Genomic DNA, 12,070 nt, shown 5'->3' with positions numbered 1-12,070 from the left:
TATGGTGAAGTGAGCAGAGCTGAGAGGACATTGTGCATAGTGACAGCAGTATTGTTCAATGAGCAATTGTGAATGACAACTATTCTCAGCAGTGCAATGATCCAAGACAATCCCAAGGAACTAATGAGGAAGCTTACTATGCATCCCTATAGAAAGAACTGATAAAAAGAAAACTTGTGGATTGTACATATATAACCTGATTATGATCTTGTGGAGGGGAGAGGAAAGGGAGGGAGGGAGGGAGAAAAATTTGGAACTCTAAATCTTATGAAAATGAATATTGAAAACTACCCTTACATGCAAATGGAAAATAAAATAAATGTTTGTTGCTAAAAACAAACAAACAAACAAACAAACAAAAAAATTCCAATGCTTCAGACAATGTGTAAGACTGTAATTTATAGATGAATTGATGCTCTGCCTCTTAACCTCCACTTTCTGGCTTCCTATAAGCATAAGTTTAAATCTCCCTTTCTGTAAGAAAGCTCCCAGCTTCCTACACCTAAACTCCCTACTACTTGTGCCTTCCTTCTGAGATTATCTCTGATTTACTCTGGATAATTTATTTTATTTTATTTTATTTTTTGCGGGGCAATGAGGAGAGTTAAGTGACTTGGCCAGGATCACACAGCTAGTGTCAAGTGTCTGAGTCTGGATTTGAACTCAGGTCCTTCTGAATCCAGGGGCAGTGCTTTATCCACTGTGCCTCCTAGCTGTCCCTCTCATTTACTCTGTATAAAGTTAACATGTACATAGTTGTTTGTATATTTTCTCCCCCATTAGGATGTGAGCTCCTTGAGGACAGAGACACTGTTTTTGCACCTTGTCATGTCCTTCTTGTTAATCCCAGTGTCTATCACATAGTAAATGCATGCCAATTGATTGATCAGCAGGACTTTCTACACTATCAATGAAATCACAGATTTGTATCAAAGTTACTTATAGTTTATTACTTTATATCTCTTTCTTTCCACATGTATCTATCCATCTATCCATCCTTCCATCCCTCCATTTATCCATCCATTTATTTATCTACCTTTCTATCTTTCTGTTTCTATATATTTTCCAAACTAATTTGGCAACAGAACATTCCAGAGCTTAAAATGGGCGGATGGAGCACATCATGAAAATCTGGGGATATGAAGAGGGATAAAAGAAGAGGAGGAAAATGTTGGAGCAAAATACAAAAAATTAAATCTCTTTTCATTCCCCCCCCCAAAAAAAAGGGAAAAAAAAAAAAAGAATTACTCACGTGGAGCACCTGCCAGGTGGGACGGAGTGCCTGAGATGGGCCTCTGCTGCCCCCTCCCCCCAGGACCCTTGCAGCCGCCAGCGCCCCTGACACACGGTAACCATGTGTGACCGCAAGGCTGTAATAAAAAATGCGGATATGTCGGAGGAGATACAGCAGGAACTCTGTGGAGTGTGCTACCCAGGCCCTGGAGAAGTATAACATAGAGAAGGACATAGCAGCCCATATCAAGAAGGAGTTTGACAAGAAGTATAACCCCACCTGGCACCACATCGTGGGGAGGAACTTTGGCAGCTACTTGAGGCATGAGACAAAGCACTTCATCTACTTCTACCTGGGCCAGGTTGCCATTCTCCTTTTCAAGTCTGGTTAGAGCAAGGCCTGTGCCTCCTGCCCCAGAGCCATCCAAATCACAAGGACTGCAGCCTAAATTCCAAATACCAGAGACTGAACTATCTTCAGCATTGCCATGGGAACACCTCGAGCTTTAAGCCTTTATAGTGTTGTTGAACAAGGCATCCTATGTACTAGTTTGTTGTGGTTATAAAACAATTAGGAAAAAAAATTACATCAGTAAAGAAAAACAGATACACAAATAGATACATATATACAAATAACTTCCCTGTTTATGAAATATGCCTTTAACATATATTACCAACAGCACACATGAAGGTATTAACTCTGAATAGTCCTCTTGAAAATAAAGTATTAAATTCAACAAAGCCATTCTCTTAAGCACTATGACTGCCTAGCTAACTACTTTCCAAGTACTAGCAGTGGGCCAAATATGTACTCAAGTAATAGAAAATATCCAAGGAAGTGGGAAAAGCTGAATGATACTCATGATTAAGGTGTTTCCCACTGTGGATTTCTACTAAGTTCTAAGAGTTTGGGAGTTGTTTTTTCTTCTGCATTTGTCAGTCAGATTTCTCTCCCATCTAGTAATTGTTCCTTCACTGCAACATGATGACCTTATTGTTCATGTAGAATTGCTTTGAATTTTTTTTTTTCAGGTAATACCTATTCTGGTGGAAACACACATTGATTTGTTTCTTATCTAGGAGATTTTGTGTATTCTTAGCTCAACCATACTTCCCTTTCAATCCTGGTTTTCCCTAGGAAATCAGATGTTCAGGGCTACTTTATAGGTTCCTTTATGCTCTGTGATTTTTCCCCTGATTGACTGTGTAAGCTTAAGCAAAGGGATTTTAGTGATGCTACATTGGTGTTGGTTCATGCCTGTGAAATCCAGAGCTTATACAAGGCAGGATCTCAGATTGGTAAATTTATTTTATAACCAGCATCTTATTGGCATATGCATAGGAATTACAAGGCCATTGAAGTGGAATCAATTGAGTTGAAGAAAGTCATCCTGAATTTTCTGCAGATTCCATGTCCCAGTTGTACTCATCCTCCATGGGGAAGTAATTCTTTGACTGCTAAGGATTGTTGATGAACCTTTATTAGGGTATTAATGTGCTGTTTAAAAAAATGGAAATGAAAATAGCACAGAATTTTTGATTTGCAATCATAAGCATCATAGTCCTAACATAGACCTCATATGAGATGGCAGATAATTGGTATAGTAAACAGAATGCTTAACTTGGAGTCAGGAAAACTAGTTCTTATCTTGTCTCAGCCACTCACTTCCCACACATTTTAGCCTCATTTTCCTCAACTGTAAAATGCAACAAATTATAGGACCTACCTTAGAGGGTTGTTGTGAGGATTACATGTAATAATATTTAAGTGCTTTGAAAATTTTACATGCACACATACATATATGTATCTCACACACATTCACACATCCACATCCTAGAGAATAGCAAACCCTGGGAATGAGGAAGGATAGATTCTTAGCTCTTCCACTCATTAAGTTTACACCTTGTGCAAATATTTTCATCTCTCCAGGGCCTTACAGAATCATATAATATCAGAATTGGAAGGGACCTTGGTGGCCATCCAATCCAGCATATACCCAACAGGAATACCCTTTACAACTTGGCAGTGGGTCATCCATTTCTTAAAAACTTAACAGGAGGGGGCAGCTAGTTGGCAAAGTGGATAGAGCACGGGCCCTGGATTCAGGAGGACCTGAGTTCAAATCCAGCTTCAGACACTTGACACTTACTAGCTGTGTGACCCTGGGAAAGTCACTTAACCCCAATTGACTCACCAAAACAACAACAACAACAAAAAACAAACAAACAAAAACCCAACTTAACAGGAAAGGGCACTGACTTTCTCATTCCTCAAGTGAAATTTGTAAGAAATTATTTCTAAAACAAGTTCCACCTCTAAAATTGAACCTTTAAGGAAAAGTGTGCATATGCATGCTTAATTATCTTTTCTCCAATTTTTTGGCAGTCCTCTAGACAAATGAACTGAAGCAACATGAATCAGACTGTGTAATATTAAACTGTCTTTCTAACATTCCCACCTGTCATTCCTACTTGGTTTTTTTTGTTCTCTTCATGAACATCCTTTATTTCTTCCTGTTCTTCTACTCTATCAATACTGTTCTAACCTCATTTCCTTCCTTACCACCAATTGATGATATGACAATAGCTTTCAATAAGTATCTCTTTCCTAACTATGAATCACTTGGTATTTCAATATTTCACTGCCCTACTAATCTTTGGAAACACTTACCATATACCTGTTTGCCTCTTCCTCCTGGGCTATCAAAATTGCCAAAAGAAAATTTGAAGTAGTGCTAATAGGTCCCACTACAAATTCACTATATGTAACTTCAGCTGAAAGATAATTTAATGCATTTCTGGATAATATTCCATTCTACAACATGGCTATTCTATACCTACCCTCTTCTGAAATCTCTACTTCATCCCATTATTCTTTTATCTTTGCAGATGACATTAACACCCAGTAAAATGGGATTAGCCTATTCAGCATAGACACCCTCAAATCCATTTCTCCAGTCTTATGATCTGCCTAACCTCTCCATTTACTAGCCAATTTTTCTTTCATCATAGTTCCAGGAGGGGAGGGGTGATGATTCTGATTGTTCTACAAATCCTTTTCCCCTTTCATATCTTTAGTAATGATACAATTCCTTGATGAGTTTCCTGGTATCAATGGTTTTTCTATAGGAAATTATATTAAATGGTCTGTAATTCATTTTATATATCTTTTTTAAATCTCTGAGCCTCTAGAACAAGGCAACTTTTCAGTAAAATAACACTATATTAGAGTTATTTGTCTCTCTTTTTGAGGATGTTTCCCCTTTATTTGCCTTTTTATTATCTATAAATACACTGAACCAAGCAAATACCTGTAGTTAACATTTTTTTTTACAAAAATAAATTTTAAATAAAAAGCAATCAAACAGGCTTTCCTGTTGCCAGAAGGAAAGACTTCAGATTTCCATGTGGGATCCCAAGTAGAAGAAGGAAAGATACTTTGGGGACTTTAATCCTGAGATTTTTCAGCAATACATCTTCTGTCTCCACACTCCTCATGTTTAAACAGTCTATCAGTCTTCTCCCTTTATGGCATAATGTTATAACCAAGCTGATGTTCTTCCAGCTCTACTGAATTCAGAGACTTAACTCTCCAGCTTAATTTATTCTATGCATCTTTTTTGGGGGGGAGGGGGTGCAATGAGGGTTAAGTGACTTGCTCAGGGCCACACAGCTAATAAGTGTCAAGTATCCAAGGCCAGATTTGAACTCAGGTCCTCCTAAATCAGGGACAATGGTTTATCCACTGTGACACCTAGCTGCCCCCTATGCATCTTTATAAGAACTGGATTTCTCTTCAAGTCTCTCCCTCGGATTCACTGAATTGAATTTTCAAGATCACATATGGGTGGGTCTTATTTCTTCATTCTATGGCCTTACTTCTCTTCTGATTTGCTCAAGGGACTAATCTGCACTTTATAAAGGTAGCACGTGGTGTGGAAGCATTTAGACAATTTGTTTAATACCCATAATTTGGCCGTTTTCTGTGATTATCGGTGAAAGACCAACTCCATTATGGAATTAAGTTTCATTTTTGCCAAAAGTTACATTTCTCTCAATCACAACCCCTAAAAGTCCCTCTATGGTCATACTCTTCATCTTCAGCCTCTAAATTTATACTGGATGCTTTTCTTCAGTCTTTAAAGATGCTCAGGTCTACCTTATCCCTAAAGCAAAATTTAAAAATAAAAAAGCTTAAATAGATTCATGGATTGTTAGAGCATGGACGTACCACAGACACAAGGTTATAGGAACTAAAGGATGAGGTAGGGTAGATGAAAAGGGGCTGAACCTAGAATTAGTATTACATCTTTTCAAGTCACACCTTTAACCCATAACCTACTGTATGACATTGTGAAAGCCATTTATCCTCTTTGAATCTCATTCTCATTACTTGTAAAAAGGAATTATTATAACTAAAATATTTAGCTTATAGAATTTTAGAGAGTATAAAATGAGAAAGTATATATATACTTTCCTGAAAAGTCGTGTTTTTTAAAATAATAACATCCTCATTCTAGCAATGAGAAAACAAATTCAGAGAAATAGCAATGACTTGGCTAAGGTCATGGTTACATAGGGGCAGATCCATTTTCATGACTATTTGTCCTATATGCCATTGTCCTATCTCCTCTTCACTGACAACTTTATTTTAAAAATATAACCTATACTAGCTGTTTTCATTTACTCACTGCTCAGTTCTTATTTTGGAATTTGGTTTCTCTTCTTACCATTCTAGTGAAATAGCTCACCCTCTGGTCACCAATGCTGTTCCTACTTGTCTCACTTCAATAGAGTTCAAATCAGTTTAATGTGTACTGATTAAGCTTCTACATTAAGATAAGCACTATGTTGTAATTTGAAGACATAAAGTAAAAAGTGGAACTGTTTCTACCTTCAAAGATCTTACATGCTACTATGGATAGAGCAAAGAACATTCACAGAGAAGCACTGAATACTGTAAATATAAATGATGAAAATAAAATACTAAATACTGTCAATATAAAATAATTGAGGTGAGAAAGCATTAACAACTGGGGATATCTGAATCATCCAAGAGCCAGGTGGTGATATAATTCTGAAATTCCTGAGAAATATGAGGACTAGATACACAGATTTGGAAGGCCTCTACATTAAGTTGGCAATTAAATTCATGGAAGCTGATAAGATTGTGAATACAGAGTATATAGAAGCAAAGGGGAAGAGTTCTTGGGGATTCACCCACAGCAGCCAAAAAGACAAAAGTATTTTTCAAACGCAATATTCAAATGACATCTGAGAAAAGGCCATTGGATTTAGTAGTCATGAAGCCATTATTAACCTTGAGCAAATGGCTTAATGGCAGAATCAGAAGGCAGATTTAAAGGGATTAAAAAGTGAATATGAGACTAGGAAGAAGGAAAAATGTAGACATTGCTTTCATGTGCCCAAGTCCCTTTACTTTCCTCATTCTCCTTAGACTCTCTACAGTATATCCTTATCTTTGCATTGCCTGATTGTAATACCACTGAATCTCTTCTATCTCTGAACTCTCCTTCCCTGAGTCATTTGCTTTCTCTTCATTTTCCTCCCATTATTTAACATACCTTCATACTCCATGGGTTTGTCTTTTGCTTTCTTCTCTCTCTGTAGCATCTCCTTTGGTAATGCTATTTTATTCTCATGGTTTCAATATTCACCTCAATGCCAATAAATATAAAATTTGTATATCCAACCCTGGCCTTTACCTTGAACTCTGTTTCATTTCTCTAATCAATCCCTTGTATCTTCAACTACCTGCTGGATAATTCCAACTAGATTTCCCATCAACAGCTCAGTCTCAGCATGCACCATACTAAATTCTTCTTTTCCTCAAAACCTGGCTTTCATTTAGTTTCTTTATTTTACTTGTTAGCACAGTCAATCAGATGCAAAAGCTCAGAATCACCTTTAATTTTTCCCTCTTTTTCTCTTCCCCTGGGTGGGACTCTAATAGGTAACTTTATAGCTTACCTTTAAAGGTTCCAGCCATAATGCCAGCTCCTCACCACATGCTTTCAGGACAGCTTTATATGCTGTCTCTCCCTTTAGAATTGAAGTCCCTTGAAGGCAGGGACTATCTTACTTATTTGTATTTATATCCCCAGTGCTTGGGATATTGTAAACAATTTATAAATAATTTATAATTTCTCTCTCTCTTTTTTCTCACTTCTCTCTCTTTCTCTCTCTGTATGTATGTGTGTTTCCCCCACCTAAATAAGTTTTGTTATTTCTACCTCTGCTTTTTATCTCACTACTGTCCTTTCTACTCTTTCAGTTACCATAGTTCAGGCACTGATTACTTCTCACCTAAACTATTGTAATAGCTTCTGAAGTACTCTTGCTTCCTTCCTTCTTTCCAAATCTACAATCTATCCCAATTACCTTTTCCCATTGCACTTCTTTCATTTTGCCACTCCTTTACACAAAATCCTTCAGTGACTTCTCATTGTTTATTAGAAAAACCATATATGTCTGATTGTGTTGTTATACTGATTTGAGTTGATTTGAAATGAGCCATTTTCTACCATTATCTTACTTGAATCTCCCACTTCCCTCAGATTCATCTGCATATTGTCCCCAAATGTTATTTTTTTCCTTTTTATCCTCTGAGCTTTTGAAAAAACCATTGCCACTGGCTAGAATTGTACTTCCTAACAGTTGCAGGTATTTTTAAAAGCTCTTCTAGGCAATTTGTTTACTTCTCTAGAGTTGTATGAGAAAGTGAGACAATGAACACCATAGAAGGCCACAGGATTATTGTTGTTGTTGGGTGCTGAAGGAAGCTAAATGTTTTCTATCCACCCATTGACTTTGATTGCATTGCATATTCCCTACATTTGTTCTTCTGGGGGTTAAGGGATAGATCCCATTATTCAGTTCCTAGAGTCTCCAAACTTGTGAATCTAGGGGATGGAATGAAAATCCCAAATCTCTTTTCCTATGCCCCAGTGGGGAATAGAAGCACTCATACAAATCTAATCCCTAAAAATGCCCTGAGTATCCCATAATTTCCCAAAATAAATATGGAAACTAATTGCTTTCAATAACCCTGAGTTATGCAATACTGAGAATTTCCACAAAATTTCAAAGGAAAGAGGAAAAGGTTAATAATTTCCACTAATTGAGAGTAAAATCTCTATCACCTAAAAACCATGTGATGTCAATGATTTAAAGAGCATCATTTAAGGTAAAGGAATATGGCGGGGGGGGGGGGGGGGGAAGGAATCATTCTTACTAAACTGAGCATATGCAATTATACAAATATATGCCACTGTGGTTGTCCATCTTAGATTTTAAGTTTATATGTAATTAATTTGCATTTTTCAAATTTTTCCTCAAATGTGTTTATTATTGTTATTATTACTTTCACTGTCATACCTTTTCCCCTCTTCTCTTCCTCATACTTACCATATCCAGAAGGCTTCCCCATATTTCAAGACCAAATTCAAATACCATCTCCTCCAACAAGCTGTCCTTGATTCCTTCTGGCCAGAAATGTTCTTTCATTTCAATGGTCTTGCATAAAATTCTGAACCTTTTCATGGTCTTATTATAGTGTATTCTGTATAATTGTTACTATTAGTATTACATAGAAACATGAAGTTTACATCAGAAAGGGGCTGTCATGTGTTGTTACCTTTATGAAAGCATGAAATATAGCATAGATTCTTCTTCTTGTCATCATTTTGGAACTTTGATTCATTGATATGTGGAATGCCCCTAACAATGCAGATTAGCAATTGTTCTGTAATATGTATTCTTATAGAATTGCCTGGAGCATTGAGAGTTGAAGTGACATGCCCAGAGTCATACTCCATGTGTTGTAGACAGAATTTAACATAGGTCTTCCTGACTCTAAAAGAGCCTAGAATTGGAAACTAAGTTTCAAATAGAGTATGATATGCCCTAAAATCATACAGATTTTTAGTTCCCAAGCTGGGGTTTGAATCTGTGTTCCCTGACAACAAAATCAACAGCCCTTCCACTATTCCATAATACTGGCTTCTTTGAAGCATGGGATTTTCTACATAGTAGGCAACTACTATTCTTTTTTTTCCTGAATTAATTTGTTAATTAAATAAATATAAATAGGGGAAACAAAGAAGAAAATATATCCTTATTTGTCTTGATTGTGCTATTATGAGTATACTTATGATAGCCTATTTTTAAACTGATACAGAAATAAGGTCAGAAAACAAACCTTAAGGGTATTAATGGTTGTTGAGAACTTGCAGGCAAATCTCTTGAGGAAGACATTAAACCAGTGATTTAACTTGCTTTTCCTTTCCAATGTTTTCTCATTTGCATTTCCATGCATATGTTTTGTTTAGTTTAATTCTGGCAAAGAACTAAAAAGACAAGAACTTGGGCCTTCCCAAATATGCCAGTGAAACAGAAGTCTAGCAGTAAAGACAAAGAAAGTGAATGCCTAGGCCAGCTAGCACACAGGAAGAAAGGAGGATGTTAAAACTGAGTGTTTTATAGCCAAAGAATTAATAGCAGGCAGTGAGGGAACAGCATATATTCTGGAGTCAGGGGAAGTGGCCTCACATTCCATTTCTGATACTTCCTGCCTATGTGCCCATGGACAAATAAATCACAGACCCTCCCTGAGCTTAACTAAACTCATTTATAAAGTAAGAAGGGATGGACTAAAATAGTCTCTGAAATCCCTTCCTACCCCTCTGTAGCAATGATTGATTGAAAGTAGAGGAAGGGTAAGGCTGATATAAATTGGAGTGAGAAAGCTGGTAAAATAACTCCTAATTTTCCCTCCCTAAGTTGATGATTTTTAAGGTTATGAAATGAAAGTCCTTGGGATCCTTATCAAGTAGGTGAATTTTCTAAAGGATAAAATTTGGCACATGGTCCATTTATCACATAAAACTATATGAATGTTTGAAGTTTACCAATTAATTTTATGGTATGCCCATGGTTAAAAGTAAAAAGCCTAATATTTCATGACCTAATAGCCTCTCTAAGTATTGTTTTCCTTTTCTTTGCTTTCATATTTTTTCTTTTCTATTCATACGCTTCTTGATCCTTTTATTCACTGTCATTTTTAAATCCCCTTTTATAGAGAAGATTATCTTTCCAATGATTATTGAAAAGAGCACTGGGGCAGCTAGATGGCGCAGTGGATAGAGCACCGGCCCTGGAGTCAGGAGTACCTGAGTTCAAATCCGGCCTCAGACACTTAATACTTACTAGCTGTGTGACTCTGGGCAAGTCACTTAACCCCAATTGCCTCACTAAAAAAAAAAAAAAAAGAAAAGAAAAGAGCACCAGACTTGGAGTTGAGATCTAATACTGATTCTTGGCATTCAGATTCATAGTAGAGAATATGACCCAAAGAAGAGGGTCCTGCCTTCAGCATTCACTAGTACTGTGATTTTGGATGAGTCACTTCATCCTTTCACAATTCACTTTCTTCATTTACAAGTTGAGGAGAATATATGATCTCCTTAGTGGCTATTTCATTTCTGTTATTCCAGGACTGCTTGCAAGACACTTCCTGCGACCCTTCCTCATCCATTCCAAAGTTTAAGATTTTTTTTTTGCAGGGCAATGGGCGTTAAGTGACTTGCCCAGGGTCACACAGCTAATAAGTGTCAAGTGTCTGAGGCCAGATTTGGACTCAGGAACTCCTGAATCCAGGGCTGGTATTTTATCCACTGTGCCACCTATCCGCCCCCCAAAGTTTGAGATTCTTAAACATGTTGCCACTTCACTTTGAAATTTAAATATACTGGTGAATCAAGAAGGGGACAAGGAGAAAGAGTCAAAGATGAGTCAGATGTTTAGAATTACTGGTCACACTCTTGTCTCACATGTTATTCATTTTTTCCACATATGTTACACTTATTTAAAAGTATTCAAAATTTTTATTTAAAAAACATATTCCTAAAAAATTGGTGGCATAATGACTAGAGTGCTGAGGCTTGAAGTAGGAAAGATTTGAGTTCAAAATCTAGCCTCAGACAGTTACAAGTTGTTTGAACCTGGACAAATCACTAAATTTCTTTTTGCCTCAGTTTCCTCACCTGGAAAATGAGAATAGTAATATCACCCATTTTACTAAGTTGTTATAATGATCAAATGAGATTTTATGTATACATACATACATATATATATATATATATATATATATATATATATATATATATATATATGCACTTACCATCATGCCTGGAACATAGTAGACATCATATAACTTCTCTATCCTTTCTCTTCTGTTAAGCTTTAAGCTCTTTGAGAGCAGTCTAACACAACCGCTTGCACCTAGTGGATGCTTAAACACTTTCAGACTGACTTGAATATCATATGGGTAAAGTAGAAGACAAGACAGAATTCTCAGAAATATGAAAAGGAATAAATCACTTTCAATTGATGTATGGTGGTGAATAGGATAGATAAGTGGATAAAGAAAGGATTCATAGAGGATGTGGAAACTGTACTAGGCAATGAAAGAAAGTAAGAACTTCAAAAGTCTATTACGAAATATCAAGAATGTATTTTAGACAATGGTACTTCTAGTTATAAAAATGCACAAAGTAGAGATTAAGGAATCATTTGGTTATGCTGTAGAGTATGTATGGGGAATTAGTATGAAATACGGTATGAATAGTACATGGGAGCTAAATTAAGTAGAGCTTTGAGTGTTAGGGAAGCCATGGCCCCAGGTGAGATCCCCTAGGTAGACCAGAGAACACATGGTCAAACTAATTTTTTAGCCATTCTGTGTTGTTGTTTTTTATGTCCCCAGCCCCATGTTTCTTAACTGTGTGTGTGTGTGTGTGTGTGTATGTGTGTTATG

At 36.7% G+C, this 12,070-nt stretch overlaps 1 pseudogene; it reads left to right on the top strand.

Annotated features, from left to right (window-relative positions):
• Positions 1-1,354: 1,354 nt before the first annotated feature.
• Positions 1,355-1,630, top strand: LOC122737631 (annotated as a pseudogene).
• The last annotated feature ends 10,440 nt before the right edge of the window (positions 1,631-12,070 follow it).

Source organism: Dromiciops gliroides, chromosome 1 (assembly GCF_019393635.1).
Source record: "Dromiciops gliroides isolate mDroGli1 chromosome 1, mDroGli1.pri, whole genome shotgun sequence".
NCBI classification, from domain to species: domain Eukaryota; kingdom Metazoa; phylum Chordata; class Mammalia; order Microbiotheria; family Microbiotheriidae; genus Dromiciops; species Dromiciops gliroides.
Note: the sequence above shows the minus strand (reverse complement) of the source record. Positions and strands in the feature narration are given on the sequence as shown.